Consider the following 24,100-nt stretch of genomic DNA (forward strand, 5'->3'; position numbering starts at 1 on the left):
TGGGCTGAAAACTGTGAATTTCTGCTTTCTTATTTTGGGTTACTCCAAAGAGAAGCACTGAACTGGACTTAAGACTGAGAAACCCAGACTGAACCAAAGGCCTTAACAAAGTGGGCCAAGAGCGGATTAGTTGGAATGATGTGTGGACAGTGAGGGTGCGTAATACTGCACTTTTATTCCGGAATAACTGCTGTTGTTCCGGAAAAACAGTACTAGCATCCACACAGCAATTGCTTTATTTTGAAAGAAAATCAAAATAATGGAATAATGCCTCTTCCAAAAAAGCTCTTTCGGAAGAGGGCATGTGGGGACACTCCACTGTGTCGAAATAGCTCCTCACCAGGACCATTCTAAGTTATTCCTCCCCAGTGCCTCTTGGGGCTCTAAATCGAGATAGCATGTCCACATTAGGGGAACCTGCCTCAGACTAATTTGGAGGCTTCCCTGTAGTGTGGACACCCTATTTCTAAATAAGCTTGCAGTGTAGACATACCCTGAGTTGTTAAAGGGCTTCGAGGAGGGAGGAAAACAGAAAGAGGATGACATTGAACAGGGCTGTGCAAAATACAGCCCGTGGGCTGGATCCTGCCCACCAAGCCACCAGATCTGGCCCACGCACACAGCGGGGAGCCCCAGGTAGGCTCCCTGCTTGCCTTGCTCCACCCACATGCCGCTCGGAAAAGCAGCTGTTGGGCCATTTTTCTCTCACAACTATGAGCCTGAAGGGAAGGAGGAGGACTTCACGAGCCGCCCCCACTGCCAGCATAATCCATTGGCTGGTTTCTGGCCAATGGGAGCTGCCTCTTTGAGTAACAGGCAGCACACTAAACACTACATCGTCCTCCCCTCTGGCTTGTAGTTATTCACACATGCCCATGGTCCCTGCAGCATGTGCAGAGGCGGGGTGGGGCAGGCAGGGAGGCTGCCTCAGAAACGTACTGGGCTGCTGGATGGGAGTAACCCACATAAGTCTCCTGGCCAGAGTCTGTCTCTGGCACTCCAGCCCCTCCCTATGCCAACCCTCTGCCCCCACTTCTGTCCCCCTACCCCACATAACCCAAACCCTCTGCCTTCCTCCTGCACCCATATTCTCTCCCAGACCCTGTACTCTAATCCCTTGCCCAAGGTCCCAACCTCCTCCTGCCCTAGATCACATCCCAAACCTCTGCACCCCAGTCCCCTGCCCTATGTCAAAACCCAAACCCCTGTACCACAGGTCACCATTCCTTCCTGTTCCAGGTCACAACCCAAACCCCTGCACTCCAGTCCAGTGCCTCAGGTCACAACTGCCTCCTTCAAACTCCCTCCCAAACCCCACACTTCCTCCTGCACCCAAATCCCCTACCCCAAGCTCCCTTCTGCACCCAACCTCCATCCCAGACCCTGCACCTCCTCCATTAATATCATGGAAGAGTGTGGCCCCTGATCACTTTCCAAAATCATGGAGTGACCTCCCCATCAAAAATTATTGCCCAACCCCGCTGTAGAATGACATCAAGCTCTAACAGGAAGTGGGGAGTGGCCAACCATATTACAGCACATCTATAATTTCTGTGTTTTGATAGGATTACTGTTCTGAGAGATGATACCTTATGTGACAATTCCACATTTGTGGTTGCAGTGAAATGTATGAATGGGTTTGAATCCTCAACAGACTAGAGCTCAGAAATTCACTACCACATATTTAGGAGTGAGTGGCATCTTGTGATCCACTTCCCTCTTTAACCCCATTGCTGATTCCATGGCAAATTATGAAATAGGGGCCAAATATAAGTTCCACTGAAATCAATTGGAAAGTCTCATTTGGGGCAGATCCTCAGTTGGCTCCCTTGACTTCAGTGGGACTGGCTGAGGCCCTAAATGCACAGAAGCAGTGAACATTTTAATCTGACTTGAATACCAGCATTACCACTTTAGGTGTTTTGGTTGCCAGTGATTACTTCATTTTCTCAAAGACCATAAACATAGATGACTTACGTTGGTTCCAGATTCATTTTTAGCACAGACCACTCACTTTGCACATTCTAAGTGTAAACTGCACTGAATGATTACAATAATCTTAATACACATCTAATTTAGGGTTTGCAATTAAATTTGTACTCTTACTAAGATATCTAGGATGGCTAAGACTTACTGAGAATTATGATTCATTGTACCATTAACGTGCAGTTTTAAGGGAAATGGGAATCACGCTTTTCCCCCTCCAAATGCTGAAATGTTCCAAACAGAAATCTTTTTCCCAAGGAGTTCAAATAGCTTCTTTCAATGTGTCTTTTAAGTGCAGTATGATCTTATGCCACAGATTCATTACAAATATCGCACACAGTTTGTTGAGTCCTGAAGTGGATGCTGAAATACAGCAAAGCAACCCTCTCTCGCTCAGATTTCAGTTTTCCAAGGGCAGTGCCAGAGCATGTTATTTTAGTAAGAGTTTAAAGGGCACTTATGGGCAGAAAACTGACTGTGTAAAAAAATGGCACCTTTTTATTCAACAGATCTGGCCCCTGTGTGTTTTCTGAGTCATGTCTGCTTACTTCAGTGACTGAAATAGATTTTTTACTATTTTTCAGTTCTCTTTAGTCCTGCAGAACCACCACAGCAATGAGAAACTTAGAGTGATTCTAATCTGGCTAAAACCTCCATCCAGAAATGTGTTCGCTAAACTCTAGTTGCAGATTCTTTACTACTGGTATTGTTCCACAAGCCAGAAGCAACAATGCTCAGAATCCAAGTTAAGTTTGCAAAGCTCGTTTTTTGTTTTTGTTTTTTCTTTTCCCCAGTTGCTATAGTCTGGAACTTACTGAAAGCCTACAAAGCATGGAACATCCCTACTCCCTACTATGCTGACTCTTAAAGAGTTACTTTTCAAAATATAACTACTATTTCAGAGGTAAGCTGCACCTACTTGTTCAGCACACCACTTTGAGAAGTCACACGACAAGATACCACTTACTGAGTAAAAACAACTCTCTGCAGAGGGTCAACACAAGCTTATGTGCTACTTACACCCTGCTTTGAGAATGTATGTGGGGTTTGAAAGATTTAAGTGATGTAGGGTATGTCTACATCACAACACTTTTTCAAAATAACTTGCACCAGCGCTTCCCAAACTGTGGTCCATGGCCCAGTACCAGTCCTTAGGAAAAAAATACCGGGCCTCAGAAAATTTTTTGCAAGAGCCCGCTTTGCTGCCTGCAACCCCCAATATGAACGCCGTGCTGAACTCCCAGTGTCAATGGAGGTAACGTGGGCTTCCTGCGGGGTTGGGGGGAAGTTCTGTAGCTGCGTGCTAGGTCCCGGAAGTGCGTGGGCTGCTCTCCCCCCTGCTCCAACAGCTGGCACAGTACCTAAAATGGCGGTCCATCGCGGGCTGGGGACTTTGTTCCCCTGCTGCCTTCTTGTGTGTGGGGGAGGGAGTGGGAATTCGGGACTACACCAGCTCCAACTGCTCGGGCGGCGCGTGCTGCCATGGGGAGTGGAGGAGCAAGGCACACGCTGCCCGAGCAGTTGGGGCTGGCGCGGTCCAGGACTCCTCCTCCCCCTGTGCAGGAAGGTATCTGGCGTGCAACGGACCAACGTGTCAGGTACCGTGCCACTGTTTGGGGGACGGGGGAGCAGCCCCGCACACTTCCTGGGCCTTGGCAGCTACAGGATCCCCAGGTATCGGTCCCTGTCCCCTCCCCCCCAGACCTCCATAAGTACCCTGCCCCAGCACCCACAAACACCCTGTCCCTTGCCCCAGCACCTGCAAGGACTCTGTCTCCTGCCCCAGCACTCATTGGCACCCTTCCCCAGAATTCTGTCCCAGCACCCACAAGCACTGTTGGGTTCACATTAGTGAGGTTTCAGGGATTTGGAGGGGTTGTGGTTTTGTATCTCACTTGTGTGGCCCTGACTGACTTTTCTGTGGGCTAAAGTTGGCACTGGAGGCTTTGGGAGGACCAGAAATAATTTATTTGCATAGTCATCATTTGCTTAATGAATACGCAAATATGCAAATAAATGTTACCGGTCCTCCAAAAGCTCGTGAATGGATTTACTGGCCCCCAGTATCAAAAAGTTTGGAAATCCCTGACTTGTGCTAATTTGAAATAACTTAGTCTGTGTCTACACAGCAGGAGTTATTTCGAAATAATGTCGAAACACTGTCAAGCTGGAAGACTTCTTACTCCAACTCCTGTAACCCTCATTGTACGAGGAATAAGGGAAGTCAGAGGAAGAGTGCTCTATTTCGAAATAAGTGCTGTGTAGACGCTTCCTATTTTTAAATAAGCTATTTCAAAATAAGATACGCAATTGACACAGCTCAATTCGCGTAGCTTATTTCGAGTTAAGCCCTTCAACGTGACACCCTCCCCTCCCCAGAGGCCTTCTGCCGGGCCTCTTCACCACAGAGCGGGTGAAATTCACTCAATGTTTAAAAAAATGTCAAACATACTTGAACACATCTTTAAAAAAACAAATTGACATTTCTAAGATATCTTGGTTCTGTCATCAGCAGAATGGAATCTCAGTAAGAGTACAGTATATGTCTATCTTGTTTCAATACTGACTTAACACTGAAACTTTTTATGGTTAAAATAGTCACTTTTTTGAATAAATTTAAAATACACATCACACCAGAAAGCATGAAATAGCTATTCTTCCTTTTCTGGAGAAAGTACTATACTGTAAGGGTAGACTTAGCATCTGTTTGACTGACAAACGTTTTTGCTCTTTTGGTAGTGTATATTCATTTTTAAGCTGAGCCACACTGTTTTGTGTATATATAGAAACAATATAATTACATGCTGTTAAATAACATAATGTGCTAATGCTAAATCTGTTTTATTGTTCATTTAAAATTTTTGTATCATTCTGTTGATGTCTTTGCAGTCAGATGCTTTTTGTTCAGTCTCTCTGAAATCAGCTGCTAGTATGCTAGGACCTGATTTAAAACCTATTTAAGACAATTGAAGTCTTTCCTTGACGTCAGTAGGTTTGGAATCACTCTCTAAGGGTATGTCTAAACAGCAGGGCTAAAGTCGAATTAAGCTACACAACTTCAGCTATGTCTACTGCATAGTTTAAGACAAAATAGCGTAACGCTGCTTTAGGCGCTGTCTACACAGCAGGAAGTCGAAGGAAGAACACCCTTCAACTTCCTTTACTCCTCATAAAATAAGGGCTACAGGCATCAGAGTAAAAAGTCCCCCAGCTTGACATTATTTCGAAATAAAGGCTTGTCATGTACACATGCTCTTTGTTATTTTGGAATAATGTCAGTTATTCTGAAATAATACTGCTGTGTAGACATGCCCTAAGGGTGCAATTCTAATTTCAGTAAAACTTCTGTTCAGTCAGTAGGGGTTTGCCTGAATAAAGGACAACAGAATCAAAATCTTAGCAAATCATTTCTGCCTGTACTTAAATTTAAGTAAATGCCCAAGTGCTGTGCTGAATTGGGGCCTTAGTGATAGCTACCTAGGGCTACCTGAAACTCAAAATAAGATATGCAATTTGCACTATGCAAATTGCGTAGATTATTTCAAGTCTATTTCGAAATTGGCTATGTCGAAATTTGGTGCAGTCTACACAGCACCAAATTTTGAAATAAAATGCTATTCAAGCCATCCCTTACTCCTCATAAAATGAAGTTTACAGGGATGACAAAATAGCACGCCCGCTATATTTTGAAGTAGCGGATACGTTCAAAAGAGGTGGGGTAACTATTTCGGGATACCACTAGTATCCCGAAATAGCACTGCAGTATAGACATAACCTTAGATCTGTTTCTTATAGCTTCAGGATGCTGACATACATATTGGTGGCAGATGATTTGGCTTGTCTCATATGCAGGAGATGCAGAATATTGTGCAGACTGTTGTCTGTTAAAAAAAACACCTAGATAACTTTTTTTCCATTTACAAGTTATTTAGTCATATTCTCTGAGTTTTACCTTAGGCAACTCTAATGAAATCAGTATGTGCATGGGGTGTAAATGAGGGCAAAATTGGGTCCTTACATTTTTTACATTGTTTCTGTTAAAATTTACTTTTGATGCCACTGGAATAACTGTATTTTAAGAAAACCTATAAACTTTTGAACACTCGACTACATTCAGAGTAGCAATTGTGACAATAAAAGTTTCTTTTGAAAACTCAAGGTTTAATTTTATCATACCTATTTTACATGGGGTTTTTCAAAAAAAAAGAGAAAGATTCTTTCTAAAGCAGACTTTGAAGTTCAGTCCCACTATATGTTGTAATGAAATATATCACATTACTTTTGAAGTAATGCCATAAATCCTCAAGAGCTAATTTCTTCATTTGATAGAGAATAGTCCATTTCATAAACTGATTTTTAAATCAAAGTTTAAATCTATTAGGGACTTTATCCAGAATTGACAAAGCTTCCTTAGAAAACCGAAATTAGCTTAGAAGCCTTTGCTTCTGCATATCCAGTCATTTCTTTCCTTATACAGACCATTTTAATTTTCTAAATAATACTGGAAAGTATAAAACTGTGATGTAGAGCTTAACTTTTATAAGTCATTCATTGTACAGTTCAACACACTTGTGTGACTTGCATTAATACATTTATTTCTGTTGAGGATAATTTGACTAAATACACAGAAACTGTTGAATAAAAAAATAGTTTTAAAAAAACAGTATGAGTAAAACATATCCCATATGCTAAATATATCTACTTTTAATCAACAAAAACAAATTAGCCAACACACAGCACTGTAGTGAATGGTAACACTTTCTTACCTTTGCTAAAGTTTGTAATCTGCGTGATTCATAATTTAAAAGATATGAATGTATATAGTAAGTAGTGCAACAGGGCCTTCATCCTCAAACAAGACTGTCAGCACTACCACAATAATTTAAACATGAAATAAATAATTCCATCTGGTAATTGTCACAGAACTAAATGATACAGACCAACAGATTGGACATAGCTGATGTAGAAAAGAAGGCAAGCAAGATCATATTAACTGACATTGCCATGGGAGCAGACAGAAACATGAAAGAGAAGATAGCAAAGTATGAAGAACTCTGCCACAAAGGGGAATGTTTATGGAAAACTAGAACAAATGATTAGTGGAGCACCCTAATGATTACTGGGGCACTTGAGGTGATCTCCAGGGGGCAGTTCAAGAATACATTAGGGGTGTGTCTATACAGCAGGGCTTATGTCAATTGCGTAGCTTATTTCAAAATACACACCACTTATTTCAAAATAGAGCACTCTTCCTCCAACTTCACTTACTCCTCGTGCAATGAGGGTTACAGGAGTCGGAGTAAGAAGTCCTCCAGCTTGACAGTATTTCAACATTATTTCAAAATAACTAGCATTATTTCAAAATAATGTTGCTGTGTAGACGTACCAGGAGTGCAAGACATCATGATCAGTGGTTTCCAGAAGACAGAAGCCCTCTTAAGCAATGTGAAAATGTAAAGGGAATTCAAAGGAGATTGAGTGCATTTGAGCACCTAAAACGCTGGGTTTCCGTGGAGAGTTCAATAAAACTACAGAGAGTTTGTGATCAGCATTGACTCATGGTCATAGCTTTCCTCCTTTTATGCTTAAAGGTCTTGTATGTTCTGAAGATTTGTTTGTATGTTTGTGGGTTTTTAACAAACAATGTAATACTGAGGGATAACAATAACAATAATATTTTTAAGCTTCAGATGGGTAGCCGAGTTAGTCTGGAGCTGGAAAAACTTAAAAAACAACAAATAGTCTTGCAGCACCTTAAAGACTAACAAAACATGTAGATGTATGAGCTTACATGGGTATAACCCACTTCTTCAGATGAATTACTTGCTTGCAGTAAAAAAACGTGTGTGGAAGGGATCTATGCTAGGGCATGGGCAAGGAATGGAATCTTACTCTTCACCAACCTGCTCAGTACTGCTATTACCTGCATGGTAAAAGGATCCCAGAGTTCAGCCTTTAGCCTGAGCCCAGAAGTCTACGCAGCAATGAAACAGCCCCACAGCCTGAGCCAGCTGGCAAGGCCAGATGCGGATTTTTCTTTGTTATGTAGGCATATCCAGTTGCTGCTGCTATTACAACCCAGTCCATGACCTGCTGTGTCCCTTTTCTGTAAATGAATGTGATCTGGTGAAAACTTATTATTGTATGTCCCATTGGCCATGTTTTGCTTAACTCTGCTGTCCAACTACCCACAAACGCTGGCCCCCTGCTCTCAAGAAGAGGTCATCTATTAAGCCATTGCAAAGTTCTCTGAACAGACTTTCCAACTCCTGGTTCCTTGTGAAATGATATCACATACGCACTCATTTTTAGACTTTCTGCAGAATCTGCTTTTTACTCCAACATTTTTTGAATTGGACCCCTAAAAATTAGTATGTTTATTCCATATTTAGCATATCTGGAAACCATGTCCCTTATCTGACAGCCTAAACATGAATTTAGCTCCCTAAGTTTAGGCACCGGTGGTTGAACATTCTGAGTTAAATATCAGATCCCCAAGGAACTCAACAAAATACGGTGAAAATCAATAAAAATGATCATTTTTAGGCCCAGTCAGTTTTAAAAGGTAACAACTTTAACTATTTTAACAATACTATACAATATCAAAACCCGTGAGTAATCTACTGATTGTTATAATAAAGGCACAATACAAGCATGTCACCAGTTGATGGAGAGTTAAGAAACTGGAAGTCATGATTTTGGAAGAATACTTTCACAGGTACCCAAATGTCATGATGGTGGGCTCCTGATAGATTAGATCCTTTATTTTGAAACATCGTTAACTCAAAATAATCACATACACACAAGTGACCTCATACATGAAGTTCAATGAGGATACTCCTGTGTGTAGTATGTAGTTGCAAGTTTGTGGCGTTAGTTTAAAACTACTCTCCATCAAGGCATACTAAGGACCTTTTGTGTATTGTACTTCAAGATAAAATGAAAACATATGGTTATTGTCTTCTGTTTGATAATGCGTCATATAAATATTAATTTTGTTATATAACAAAAATAACCAGTGATTTTTGTTCTTTTAGTCTTAGAGTAAGTTTTTATTGGAATGAAGTTGTGCCAAGAAGGGATTTCATCTGATGCAAGCAGCAGGCAAGAACAATCTATTTCTCCTAACAAATTTCTAAATTATAAAGCATTGACTTTGAGCGTGGTTGCAATGTAACTGAAAAAAAAATCTTTAGAGCACAATCTGCTACTCTATGCAGGCAAAATGTTGAAATTAGTGGAAGTTTTACCTGTATTGGATGTATGGAAATCAGACTTTTAGTGAATCCATTCATGTTTACTCTAGATCCAATATCACTTTAGTTCTTCAGACAATATAAAAAAGTCTAACTCAGATATTTTATTTTTCATACCACATCTATGTTAATCAATAGTATGCATGCATGTTCTCTATCTAAAGAAGTGTATACACTTTAGTTTTCATTATTAAGTTACTATTTTCTATATTCAATCAAATCCAACAGATTGTATTACAAACACCACTATCTATAAATAGAAGAAGTTAAATTCAGGTTAAATGTAACAGATATGTCCACAGCTCCATATTTAGACATACCCTTTAATTTTTTTTCTATTGCCTATTTTTACTTACTTTTAAATTTAGCAAAGTAATTTTAGACTGCCAGCATTCTACCTACACCAAACTTACTATGCTACCAAGTAAGCATATTAAATGTTTCCCTCTTAATTCCTCATCTTGAAGAATACTAAATTAAATGTGAATTCATAGAGCTCAAATCTGAATTCTATAATCAGGAAAAATTTCAGGGATGTTTAACATCAGTGGGAGCTTTGCCTGAATAAGACATGCAGGACCAAGACCATGTTAGGAAAAATATTCTATTGGTTGTGAAAGTGACTAGTTGTGGACAATAATGAAAACCAGAGTTAGGTATTATTGCTTGAAAGGTATTTTTTTTAAAAAACCCAGGGATGAACATTATGCTGAAAGTGTCTGGTTAAAATATATTTTATGAAGAAAATCTCTTTAAACTAACAGATGGGAAAGTTGCACATATAAAATACAGACTAAAAGAGCAACCGCGTGTTAGAAAAATGCAGCCTGGATCAGGCTCACAGGACTCTTTCTTGCACACACTTCATGTAAGCAACTTCTGCCTGGTGTAGGTCCCATTGACTTCCACATAACTAGTTGCATGATGAAAGGAAATAAGGCATAACCTTAATTTGTCCATTTGCCTTTAACAGAAAAATGTATTTACTGTGAAAATAACCAATTCCACAGTAATTAAAACATTTCTAAGTGTTGTTTTCAATTAAAGAGTCCTTTTTGGTCTCACTGCTTTAAAAGGCTCTGCTAACCCATTCTGTTAAGTACTTGACTATTACAGAATGGTACCCACAAGTAAAAGGAGGGGAAAGAAATATAACATTTCGGTATGCCCAGATGCCATCATTACTGCAAAAGATCTTGAAGTTCTTTAGACCTCACTGAGGGTGAATAAGTAGGAAAAAGAACGGGTGCTCTGCTGAGTATGTGCACAGTGCATCATTAATGAACTACTCAGGTGAGAGAGAACCAACCAAATTAGCCTTACATCTAGATAGTGGCGAGTTGGCATTTTGTGAGAGTGGAATACAAAGGGATTTGCCTCATCGGTGGTTATTTTGCTCTTGCTATATTGCTGGACCACAAGTAGTTATCCAAGGATTTTATATTTTATTTACAAATGTATCTAATACATACACAAAATAAGCTTTTCATATAACAGCAGATAAAGTCACATGAGTGCCTCATAATACCAAAATGACAAAAGAATATTTTCAAAGCAACCATGATTTTAGCTATTGAAATTAGAGTGGAATTTCAGATTGAAAAAGTTTAACCTGACTATATACATGAAGCTTTTTTGCAATCTGCATTTTGCTCTCATTGCATATTTCACTTAAATCCCTCATTGGAATTCAAGTCTTGTGTTGTTTGAGAGTGTGACAAAGAATTCACAGAAACTTCATTAAAAGTATTTCAAAGAAATAAAAGGGGTGTAGAGACAATGCTACTAAATATAAGGTGAAAGATGTGTCTAATATATAAAAGATGTGTCTAATATATAAAACATTTGGGGACTACTACTTGTGTAAAGACTACACAACATATAATCAAAACTGAGTAACATTTTAGCAGCACTAAAATCCTATGGTAAAAACACACTAATCACATCTAGAACTTACACTGACAGATCATTTATAAAATTCTTGTACCATGTAACTCTATCCAGTACTATATGATTTGTTTAACCTTTGGGAATAAATTGGGGAAAGGTGGGGGTAGATGCTATTCAAAACTCTAAACCCTGAAATGCTTTTTGAGCTGAGGATTTTTTTTTCCTGCAAAGGTTTACACAGATTTGAAGCAAGTTAGCTAGTGTTTGCATACGTTTGTATGAAACAATAATATTAGGCCTGAAAAATAACTTAGCTTACAATCTCTCTATATTTTTAAAAAGCCTTCCTTTAAATAATGCATAGATATTCTGTACCAAAATATTCTTATCACATCATGTTGGTGTATTGGTTTGATATACCTTTTCTTATTTATTTTTAATTAAGAAGCTGTCAAACACTCAATTTAAAGCCTCTTCTCTCTCCAATTAATCAGAATGTATTAATCAGACATGGGCTTAACAATCCCTACATTCATATAATTAAAGTTTTGATTTCTTGTCTGAGCCACAAACATTCTGCTCAGTCTGAGCCTTTTGCTTAAATGAAACCATAGAAGTGGATAAGGGGTTAAAACAAAGGAATGTGACAGTTCTCCATGTGCAGTCCATAGCCCTAAGTATCCCACTTTCCCTAGTGAACTCAAAATTGCATGACAAAATGTAAACTACAGACTACTGAAGCATTCATTTTTGTTAATATACAGTAGGATTCGAATTTTGACTAAAAAATAAAAGTTGACTTGCTGTTCTGTAGACTGGCAATAAATAAAGTCATGAATATGCCAGTTTTAACTTGCAGCTTTAGTTTTTGTAACTATGATTATTTACACTCAAAGTTCAGCTAGAAAAGTCAGCTGATCACTAACTATATATTAGTATACTTATTCTGAATCTCAGTAGATAATCTCAGTTTAACTAAATCATTAGGAAAACAGATCTAAAACACCATTTAACTTTTGCAGGAGCAATACAACTGAAAAGGTACCATTGGTACCAGTTAATTTTGAATCATGGATTTATATGAGGACGGGAAAATATTGGTGCTGCTATTACCAAAAGGAACAAAATATGGAAAAACCATAGGGAAATAGCCACAAAGTCAGCAGCCAGGAAGAAAAAAACTGTATGAAGGCATTACAAGTAAAGTTTCAAAGGATAGATGAGGGGAGAGCGGACATAAAACTATATTTCTGCTACTATTCAGTAGATCTAATGATGAAAACTAAAAATAATAAGGGCTTAGAAGTTGATATGCTCAACGCATACAAGTACTTGAGCAGATAAACTGTGAAAAGAGTGGGATCACCCTCAGTAATAACAAGCAACTCCAAAGACAAGACTTGGCTTGCAGCTATTCCACCTATAGCTTCGCAAGGTGCTGAGGGCGCCTATTTCACAGCTATCTGCTATGAGATCTACATCAGCTGTATAAAAACTCCTTCCAGGGGATGTCTTACAGCCATTCACCCAAAACCAAGGCAGCACCTTAATTCAAGCCTTCTGGCTTGTGCAAAAAACCACCGAGCGCACGCATCATTTTTCGGCTGCCCCACGGAAAGCTCCACTTATTTTACCAATAAGCTATCACCCTGCCGGTGGGTAGTGCATCCCTAACCTCACCGGAATATCTCCCCCCAGCACACACACGCAGAGGTGGGGAAGTAACGTTACCCACCCATAGACACACACCCCATGCCAGGGACAGGAAACTTTCCCGCGGAGCCTGTCACCCTGCTCCCAAGCAGCCCCCGCCAGTGCCCGCAGCTCTCCCTCCCGCCCCCCGCGCACCCCCGGGCGGCTCCTGCGCGGGGCGAGCAGCAGCTCGGGGCCGGGCTGTCACAGCGCAAGGGCGGCCAGGCTGAGCCCAGCCGGCGGGAGCAGCCGCTAGTCCCAGCGGAAGTGCAAGCAGCTCCTGCGCCTCACGGCCCCGCTGTGCAGCCCCGGCCGGCCGGCATCTCCCAGCCCCTCCGGCGCCCGCCAGGCGCGCCCCGGCCGGCAGGGGAAGTGCGCCCGGCTCCCTGTCAAACTTCCCCCAGCCCCCGCTGCTGCCGCCGCGCCCCCGGCCCAGCAGCCCGAGCGGGGACGGGGAAGGGACTCACCGGGGCGCGTCCGGGGCTGCGGGGAGAGGCCAGCGGCCGCCAGCGTGCGAGGGAGCGAGTGGCCGGGGGGAGCCGCAGGCTGCACTGACTCACTGCGCCTGGAATGGGCTCGGCCCAGAGCGCGGGCCCCGGGCTCCGCTCTCCTGCTCCAATCATGGAGCAGGGCCACTGCCCAGGCTCGCCCCAGCGCCCGGAGTGCGGGGGGACCGGCCCCGCCGCCGCCGCCTGCCCCGGGCGCTCCGAGCCCCGGGCGCGCGCGGGTGAGCATGGCCCCAGCGCATGGGACGGGGGAGGGGGTGAAGAGACCGGATGGGCTAGAGAGCGGGCTCGGGGGTCCCCTCCAGCCGGGGAGCCCGGTGCTCAGAAGGGCGGGGGGGGGAGGGGAAGGGGGGGACGAGACCTGAAAACTGCCTCGCCTGGGCTGGCGGAGAGAACCCAGGCAGGCGCCCGGGGTCTCGCTCCCGGCCAGCCCAGCGAAGTGTACAGGGAAGGGGTGTGTGCAAAGGCTGCCGTGACAGACAAGCCGGAGCCCGGAGCCGAGGGGACGCAGCCGTGAAAGTGCAAAACAGCTACCTCGCTTCAAGGCAAGACAAGCGCGGGGTGCAGTGCTGGGCAACTATTGCAGCCGGTCGCACTGTGGTCCCGCTTCTGCCGAGACAGGAGGGTAGACGTAAAGGCTCGGCGAGGCGGCGGGATGGTCAAGGTGAGGAAGTGGAGGGAAGGAAGCCCTGATAAGGACAGTCCACTGATTTTTAGAAACCAAGCATGACGCATCAGCGATGGAAAGGATGCATAAAACAGGACAAAAAGACAAGGAATGGAAGGAAATCCATCAAACCACGTGAGGGTCTCCTCTGTGTCATGTAGACTGTGTAACCTGCCCCTCCACCCTGCACCTCCCCGTTCCCCCCCAAAAACACAACAAAATCATTTTAAAATTAAAAGGGTTCTTACCGAGGTGTCTTCTCTCCCTTATCTTCGGGCTGAAACTGCATTTTCCTTACTTTATCCTTCGCAATGTTCCTTCCGTTCATTTCATGGTGCTCTCACTCATGCTCTGAAAGCCACCTCTCCTGCACTTTCCCAGCTAGTAACTCCAGCTACCAGTGGGAATAGAGAGCAAAGTATGCAAAGAAGAAAATCGAGTACTCCTTTAATGATCATAACAATAATCATAATTAAAAGTGTCTCGGTTTTTAAAGCAGGGCTACATAATGTATTAATTGCTTACTATTAACGGGCAGTTTTATTGAGCATAGCACACAGAAGTCTGATTGTGAGTGAGGAGTGTTTTCAATGAAAGTGGAGTTATTTTAGCTGCAGACATGTTTACATTTCTGTGGTTTAGTCTATAACTTTCTCTTTTTCTTGCTTCAGAATTCTGCTCTATGAAGCAAAGCCCTTAGCTCCCAGACATTCCAAAAAGTCTGCCAAAATAATGGGGGGGAACCCACACAGAGAGACCCCCAAGTCTGGGTCAGGCTCAGGGCTGGATATGGGTAGAGCCAGTGTGCCCCCTCCCCACTCTCTCTCCAGTTAAAAAGCCTTCAGGGCTCCATTTCCTGTTTTTAAGGAAAAAATAAAGTGGGTCTAGTACTGATTTTAGATACTGCCTAGACCAGGTCTTATAGGTTCCAAGGACCTTTAACTCTGTAGATGCCAAATGGTACTTGGCAATGCATGCATCCAGACGTCTCACAAATGTCGTTCCCCACCAAGACTAATCATGTGAGGGGAAATTGGTTTTAGCAAACCACAGATTTTTGAATTACTGACAGAACAGTAAGCTTAGACTATTTAAGTCTCAAAGGACAGTTCTCAGTGTGTCCACATCACATTAATAGAAAGTAAAAAATATAAGTAAAAGTTAAACAAAAAGTGAAATAGGACAGGACACATCTATCCCACCCCTGTTCCACTGCAATCAATTCATGGAGATCAGATAATGCATCTTTGTGGGTAGCTTGAATGCAAAATAAAGTATTAGACTAGACCTATCTGTCAGTTATTTAATTGTCCCTTTCTTTCTATTGAACACTTATTAGTGTTACAGACAGGTAAGTGTCCATTGAATGGCTTTAATGACTTGTAACAAGAACATGTGGGGCTTTGAGGCATTATATTCACCTCTTTCAAGAAAACCAAAAAGTAGTGATTACAATTTAGGACCCCAAACAGGTGAATAAAGGAATAAATTAAGGTACATCTCCCCATAAAGCCACCAAGTCCAGTTTTCTACATCAGATGATTGAAAATATTATTTAGCTAGAAACATGCCAATCAGAATGCACTCTGTAATGAAAGGTTGCCTCTCAGGGGATCCAGAAAACAGAAGGAAGAAAGGAAGAAAGAAAGAAGATGCTTCCACATGATCATAGAGGAGTAGGCAAACACAAACCTGGTTTGGCGGCTGTCAATAATCTGGTTCTTTTAAGTCTGCCACTCTCACTTCCCTTGGAACTAAGAATAATCTGATTCCAAAGTTCCATTCAGAAGGCTATGCCATATCTTGTGTTAGATGCTTAGTTTGTGGTCCATTTTTTCTGGCTTTGGGTAGTGCTGATGTAAGTCTCTGAATAAGACAGGAAAAGAAAATGCAGAGCTATCCTGCTTGCTGTAAGGCAAATAGTTACACCCACTGTTCCTTTCCCCAGTTCTACCAAAGTCTTTTTGTTTTAAACTCACCCCTCTTTTATTGCTTTTTTACATACCATGGACTCATGTATATTTGGACCTTTCAGGTTTGAAGGAACCACAAAGTGTTATAATTTCTTAATACTCCAAAAAAGAAAAGAAAGCCCTCTTCCTCAAAGATGTTTTATATTAAGTATTTGTTACTGGATAATGTCAGGCTCTTTCTCAATGAAATGTCCTGCGTGGGCTGTCACACCTGCTAAATATAATCCTCTCTTTCTTTTGATATTCTGTAAAGGGCCTTTAAAGGATCACATCTTCCAATCTGGAGATTTAATTGCTTCATCTAGGTTTTTTAAAAGCCTTGTAAATTTCTGAATTTGGTCTCTTTCAAAGCTGAAAGGGAGGCTGGATGAGGGTGACAGGGTTGCAATTCAAAACAATAGACAATGTTCAGTGTTTAATATAACATCAACACTGTTATTCGTAATAAAAGCTCCTTTTTATCATATTGTATGTTCAGTTCTTTGGGCAGACACTCCTTGCGCTGATTTTATGACTTACCAGTGAGTTAAATATGAAAATAGTAGCCCATTTCGATATGGTAAATGTACACCAGGGAGGAAGTCACAGATCCTGTTTTATAGAAGGTAATGGAGTGAGATTACCCACACTAATATACTTAAATCTTCAGAGAACATAAATCTAGCATGAAGAGGGTCCAAAAAAATCTTTCTTAAACACAGAAAATTGCACAATATATTTGGGTAGTTATAGATTTTATAGTTACTTTGTATAGGTTGCTACTGAATACTAATATTTAGTCATAAGACTGACAAATGAAGAAATAAATATTTGCTTTTATGGTTCATAACAGACTAATTAATCCAATATTTGGTGCTCTTTATTCCCAAAGAATGGTGGCAAAGCCATAATACATTTTCATGCAAACTGGTACTCTGTCTAGAACTTTTGCAGCATGTCAGATATAGTTTTTCTGTACACACAGACGTTCTCAATAACCGATGGTGACCACAAACTGCTTCATAAAATTGCATAATGCATAATTCCTAACAACTTGCATAACACACAGAATAAGATGATATTGAGCATACTCTACATCTGTCACTGTGCTCTACTGACAAAGTTTTCTACAAAAATGGATCAAGCTATATATGTACCTCTATCAGAATTATTAAAATATTTTCAGTTTTAACTTAGAGAGTCATTAGGACAATTACACTTGAGTAATTTGTTGTGATCTGCAAATATGTCTGAATTTTTCTTAAATGGAAATGTCCAGCAGTGTAATGGCTACTCTAATGTGAAGATTGATCAGTATGAAAAAAGATTATGGAGGTTTCCGTTTACATTTGCAAACTGGTTTTCATTGTCATTCCACATTGTAGGCAGATGTATTAGCTGAAGTTTCAAAAAACAGACAACTGAAATATTTTGTTTGTCTAGTAAAAATCTTATTTGCACAGCTTACAGACTTTAGCTCAACCGCAATAGAACACGCTTCCATCCATAGACTACCTTAACAGAATTAACCACACATACTTCTTCAATGGGAGTTTAGGGCGTAAATGAAAATAGAGGTGGGCCCTGCTAAGTTAAAGAATACTGGCACCTCCATCATTGTTCCAATTTCCATTTTCTTTAATCTGGTGGGAGATAGTCCTACTGTTCATTGGATCAGAGTTCACATTTCCAAACACTGGTTTAGAGCCATTTAGAAGGGACCATCATGATCAACTCTGACCTCCTGTACACTGCAGGACACAGAATCTCACCCACCTCCTCCTCTAATAAGACACCTAACCTCTGCCTGAGTTACTGAAGCCCTCAAGTCATGGTTTAAATACTTCAGGTTATAAAGAGTCTAGTGTTTATAGTAGTTTAAACCTGCAAGACACCCATGTCCCATTCTGCAAAGAAACGCAAACAAGATCCCAGAGCATCTGCCAATCTGACCTAGGGGAATTTCCTTCCTCACCCCAAATATGTTGAGCAATTGGACCCTGAGTATGTGGCAAGACTCACTAGCCAGACACCTGGGAAAGAATTCTCTGTAGTAACTCAGAGGCCTCCCCATTTCATCACTGGTCATTGGGGACATATGCTACTAGCAGTAACAGCTCAGCTGCTTGCATAGGCCAAAGAACATCACCTAATAATTTCAGAATCAAGTCCGAAACTGCTGCTTTAATTGTACGTCGATAGCTTCAAATGTTGTAAAATTGACAAGTATTTAAGAACTAGCAACATGGGATTAAATGGGGATGTCAAGGCTCCAAGACTACTTCCAATTATGTGACCACCTTATTATATGGATTTGGGAAAATCACTTAACCGCTCTGTGCAGTTCACCATGCTGTAAAATCTGTATATTTACAGACTTTAAATAGATGATCTATCTCATGTACTACAATACATTAGATAGATCATTAGATGAAAAGGAGATCTATACAACTTAAAAGCTATTTATGAGGATGATGTGTATATTACAAATAAAATATGCATTAGACACTTTCCATCAGCATTCATCTATACACGAAACTCAAACTTTCATGAGAAAAATCATGTTTTCCACTATATACAGGACAAACAACTTCAGTGGTTACATTCCACATTCAAATCCAAAGGGTTAACATTTTCCCCATAAAACCTAACATCTAACATCAAGCAATTTTGTGATAAAAAGGTGACACATCTATCAATATCACCTCTCATAGGTATGGATGGCATTCATTAGAAAAGGTTTCCTTGTGTAAAAATGACATTTAAAGCAAGACAGAGTATTTTCCTATATCCTTCTCTCTACATACAGCCAGATAACTATTTTAAATGTATTCAAAAAGATGACTATTGGAATGTTCATACATTCCCATAAGTCACAATTTGGACATTTTGACAATCTCTCTGATTCTCTTTGACAGAACCCTAAGAACACTGGGATTATGTTTTACAGAAGGACAACTTTTAATGGCAAGAGATGGATTCTTTGTGTGTTAAGAGTACTAATGACTACTAAAGAAAAGAAAAATAAACCTCATCTGGTTAACTTTGTAATAGACAACACTAATGTCAACCTGATAGGCAACCCTCATGTCCCATTAAAAAAACCCAATTTTCATGTAATTTTCCCCCTTGTTCAAGCTGCTAGCTATGTTTAACTAATAGGAAATACTTTGTAAAGGCCTGATTCAATGTTCATTGAACCCACTAAAAAGACTCTGCTGTTCATCTTGGCCTCTAAGGATAGAACAGGAAGCAATGGGCTTAAACTGCAGCAAGGGAGGTTTAGGTTGGACATTAGGAAAAAGTTCCTAACTGTCAGGGTGGTCAAACACTGGAATAAATTGCCCAGGGAGGTTGTGGAATCCCCATCTGTGGAGATATTTAAGAGTAGGTTAGATAAATGTCTATCAGGGATGGTCTAGACAGTATTTGGTCCTGCCTTGAGGGCAGGGGACTGGACTCGATGACCTTTCGAGGTCCCTTCCAGTCCTAGTATTCTATAATTCTATGATTCAAGAGGCTTTGGATTAGGCCCCAGACTAGTGATGGAATAACCTCAGAAGATTCAGAAGTTTAGTTTGGAAAATAATCTGGAAGTTGGGATGCTTCCATGAACATTTTCTAAGTGATCTAAATCTCCTGAATCAGAAATCTGAGTTACAACTGTCAAGTAAATCTGTGTCTCTTAACCCTTCCAGCCTACTGTATCTCTTTCAGGAGTCTGATTTGTCTTGCATTCCCCATGGTTCACCTTACTTATAAATTACTTGCTTACAAAAATCAGTCATAAAAATACAAAAGTGTGACATCACAGTTACTGAAAAATTGCTTACTTTCTCATTGCTACCATATAATTATAAAATAAATCACGACCCTCCAAGTGAAAAACACTGATATAGTAAAATAGAGCAGTATTAATAAGTCATTGTCTGCATGAACTTTTAGTTTGTATTTCCTTTGCTAGTGCTTGTTATATAGCCTGTTGTAAAACGAGGCAAGTTTCTAGATGATTTGATGTAGTCCCTGAAAGATGTCTGCATATGCTCCAGGGGTATGTGTACCACTGGTTGAGAACCATTGATGTAAACAACTCTTCTACATCTAAACTGGCAGCTTCTTGCGCAAGAACTCTTTTGCGGAAGAGTTCTTGTGCAAAAACTCTTCCACAAGCGAGCGTCTACACTGGCATGTGCTTTTGCTCAAGAGCATCCAGGGCAGTGTAGACACTCTTTCCGCAAGAAAGCTCTGATGGCCATTTTAATCATAGGAGCTTCTTGCACAAGAAATTCATGTTGACTGTCTACACTCCCCTCTTCTGAAAGAGCTCTTGCGCAAGAAGGCTTATTCCTGGTGGGGAGAGGAATAACTTTTCCGGAAGAAGTCCTGTTTTACAATGCTATACTGTAAATTTACTTCTGGAAGAATGCTCATGCAGTGTAGACAGCCAGCAAGTTTTTGCAGAAGAAAGGCTGTTCTTCGGCAAGAAGCTGCCAGTGTAGACATAGCCCACTTGTGATATTTTGGCACTTCCAACCTAGCTAGAACTAAGAAGAGCAGATTCACGAAAACAAGAATAATGAATAAAACAAGCTCAGCAACCTTTTGGGGGGAAAATTGAGTTGTTTTTCACTTTGACTCTGAGGGTAACTGCTTGTGCAATTCCTTATTTTATACAAACCATTTCCTTCGTCCCCAGTTTCAAACCAGCATTTTACATGCATCATTCCCTGGATTGAAGAAATAATTGTCTGTAGTCCAATGAATCATTGAAGAAACACTGATTACTGGTTGCATCTTTTTAAGATGTATTAACTTTGTTAACCACAAGGTAAAAGTTAAAAAGGAGACAAAAGATGAATAAACTTCCAGAAACATTTGAAGATTCAGCCCATAAAGACTCAAATCACAAGTTTTAAAGTGTGAGTTTATTTAATAACACAGAATTTGAACTTGCATTTATATATAAATGGTCTTAACTTGCCCTTATCTGAGACTACATCTAGACTGCAGGCTTCTTTCATAAGAAGCTTTTCGGGGAGAGATTTTCCGAAAAAACTTATTTTGAAAGAAAGCGTCCACACTGCACAAGCACATTGAAAAAGCTATGTGCTTTTTTGAAAGATAATGTCCATTCAGTGTGGACACTATCTCGCATTTCAACTGTGATTGCTATGGATGGAGTGGCCACCAGGCCACCTGTGTTTTTTCCTCTTTTCTCTTCTTTCGAAATAATTCCCTCTTCCCCGTCTACACACGCTTTAGGATGAGGATTACCAATGTTGGAAAAACCCCTCTGTTCTTTTGATTTTCTTTTGAAAGAATGTGTTTGCAGTGTGGCTGTAACTGAAGTTTTTTCAGAAAAACAGACGTTTTTCCGAAGAAAAAAAACCTCTGTAGTGTAGACATACCCTGAGTAAAGCAAGGGAAATTCTGACTTCTTAAAAATTTCTGTTTCTAAAGTGTTTGATAAAGAACAACTAATAATCTTAGGTACAGCAAGGTTACTTGCTGACTTTTTGCACATATACTTTATTCTTTTTCCATTGCCTTTGATTCTATTATGACCTTTGAAAAGACCATGGTTTAATAAAAGCTAAACTGAACAAAGATTCAATATGCACATACATATAATTTTTCTAAAATTTAAATAAATGTACTATCAGGATCTTTTCTCTTCCTTAAATTAATCTGCTCCTCTATTTACTATAATCCCTATGTTCTCCCACTATTAACTACATTATGCCTTCAAGTCTATGGTCTTTATTCCAATAAGGACATAAAAGTGATGATGCAATTCTAGACAGTCCTCTGTCTGGCAGATCTGCCACTCTGCTCATCTGAGGAAGTGGGTTGTACCCACAAAAGCTCATGATACTATATTTATTTGTTAGGCTCCACGGTGCTACAGGACCACTCATTTTTTGAAGTTACAGACTAACATGGCTGCTTCTCTGAGACTGTGAATAACTTCTCAGAGAGTAGTTATTAACAATTCACAATCCTGCTGGAAGGGCATAACAAGTGGGGTTTCATAGGGGTCTGTTTTGAGACTGGTTCTGTTCAGTATCCACCAACGATTTAGATATTGCCAGAGAGAATATGCTCATTTAGTTTTCAGATAATAGGAAGCTAGGAGGGGTTGCAACTGCTTTGGAGGATAGGGTCATAATTCAAAATGATCTGGACAAACTAGAGAAATGGCCTGAGGTCAATAGGATGAAGTTTAATAAGGACAAATGCAAAGTACTCCACTTGGGAAGGAACAATCAGTTTCACACATACAGAATGGGAAGCACCTGTCTAGGAATGAGTACTGCAGAAAGGGATCTAGGGGTCATAGGGGAACACAAGCTAAATATGAGCCAACAGTGTGACCCTGTTGCCAAAAAAGCAAACATGATTCTGGGATGCATTAACAGGAGTGTTGTGAGCAAGACACGAGAAGTCATTCTTCTGCTCTACTCTGCACTGATTAGGCCTCAGTTGGAGTATTGTGTCCAGTTCTAGGCACCACATTTCAGGAAAGATGTGGAGAAATTGGAGAAGGTCCAGAGAAGAGCAACAAGAACACTTAAAGGTCTTGAGAACATGACCTATGAAGGAACACTGAAAGAACTGGCCTTGTGTAGTTTGGAAAAGAGAAGACATGAGAGGGTCATGATAGTGGTTTTCAGATATCTAAAAGAGTGTCACAAGGAGGAGGGAGAAAAAAATTTCTCCTTGGCCTCTGAGGACAGGATAAGAAGCAATGGGCTTAAACTGCAGAAAGGGAGGTTTAGGTTGGACATTAGGAAAAACTTTTTAAGCTGTCAGGGTGGTTAAACACTGGAATAAGTTGCCTAGGAAGGTTGTAGAATCTCCATCTCTGGAGATATTTAGATAGATGTCTATCAGGGATGGTCTAGATGGTACTGGGTCTCAAGATTCTTTCCAGTTCTAGTGTTCTGTGATTCTGATTCTATGAATTTTCAGGAAATGGGGTTTCAGTAGCCAGGTTTCTAGCATATATGATCAGCGTTTTACTTATTTTTATGTCTGTGTACAGATCTGTATTTACATAGCTTTGTTCTGTCTTGTGCTACATCTGTCTTGTTAATCCAGTACAGACTTCCAAGTCATTTATTGACTGACTTTATTGTAAAGCAGAATAATAACTGAGATTATTATTGGAGGAATCAACAATCTTTGCCCAAAACTTCAGGCTACATAGAGCTTAGCCAAGATATACAATGTATGAACTGGGGTGGGTGGGGGGAAAGTATGATATATATATATAGCCAGACATACTTTTCATATCAAATTTGTGACTATAGTGGTCATTAGTTACATATTTCCTGAATTATATTATATATGTGTAATATACATATTTCACAAAGTTACATGCTAACTTTTTGATGCTTTGATAGCAGCATTTGGAGACATGTCATAGAGCTCAGTGAAGTAAGACCACGAAGGAGGTTTTTTTCAAGAACATTCTATCTATGCATACCTCACTATTCAACCTGTGTCACATTCCCTTCATTTTACTGAGTCATGCCACAATAAATTGCAGTTTTCTTTAGTATAAGTAATGTGTGTTCTAATGAAATTCTTTCATGCATGATTTTCTGAACTAATGAACATAAAGAATGTATTTAATTTGTAACATTATTTTGTACTGGTTTATGATTAGATTAGCTATTAAATGAAGACTCTTCTGTCACTGGTGAAAAAATTATATGTTGCAGCAGCATAAGTCACTTGTTGGCTTATAGTCTCAAAGTATCACAAATCTATGTGATGTCCTTAAGCACGGGTTTGTGTTTGGATCTCTGAATTAGCTGGAGAATGTTTAAAGTCACTTGTATGCAGACAGCTCCTCACTGATTCTGAATGTGAGCATTGTTTATTCAAAAAGTACATTTAATATTACACTCAGGAAATATGCTCCCTATACTCTGTTTTCAGATAGATATACAAGAACAGGTACTTCAGACCAAAATCACCCTCACTTTGTTTAAGCACGCAGATAGCTGTGTTAAACATAATAACCTGTCAAAATATGACCCGTGGAGGATGACAAGATCTCAGGGCAACTGCAATTTTGCATGCAGGTGGATGAGAAATTCTCATATTTGTACAGTCTTTTTGTGGGTGGGGGGGGAGCTCTGC

At 40.5% G+C, this 24,100-nt stretch overlaps 1 protein-coding gene across 4 annotated transcripts in view; it reads right to left on the bottom strand.

Annotated features, from left to right (window-relative positions):
* The window catches only part of ERG (ETS transcription factor ERG), a 218,366-nt gene extending 203,596 nt beyond the window's left edge, over positions 1 to 14,770 (bottom strand). Inside the window, exon 1 of one of the 4 annotated variants that reach the window (XM_014575429.3) lies at positions 14,246 to 14,770. The gene's annotated coding sequence lies outside the window, so the exon portion shown is untranslated. Of the gene's footprint in view, positions 1 to 13,291; positions 13,544 to 13,864; positions 13,884 to 14,245 lie in introns of those variants that run through there. The other 3 variants (XM_014575421.3, XM_014575424.3, XM_075911963.1) reach the window with 3 other exon arrangements.
* Positions 14,771 to 24,100: the final 9,330 nt, after the last annotated feature.

Source organism: Pelodiscus sinensis, chromosome 1, assembly GCF_049634645.1.
Source record: "Pelodiscus sinensis isolate JC-2024 chromosome 1, ASM4963464v1, whole genome shotgun sequence".
NCBI classification, from domain to species: Eukaryota; Metazoa; Chordata; order Testudines; family Trionychidae; genus Pelodiscus; species Pelodiscus sinensis.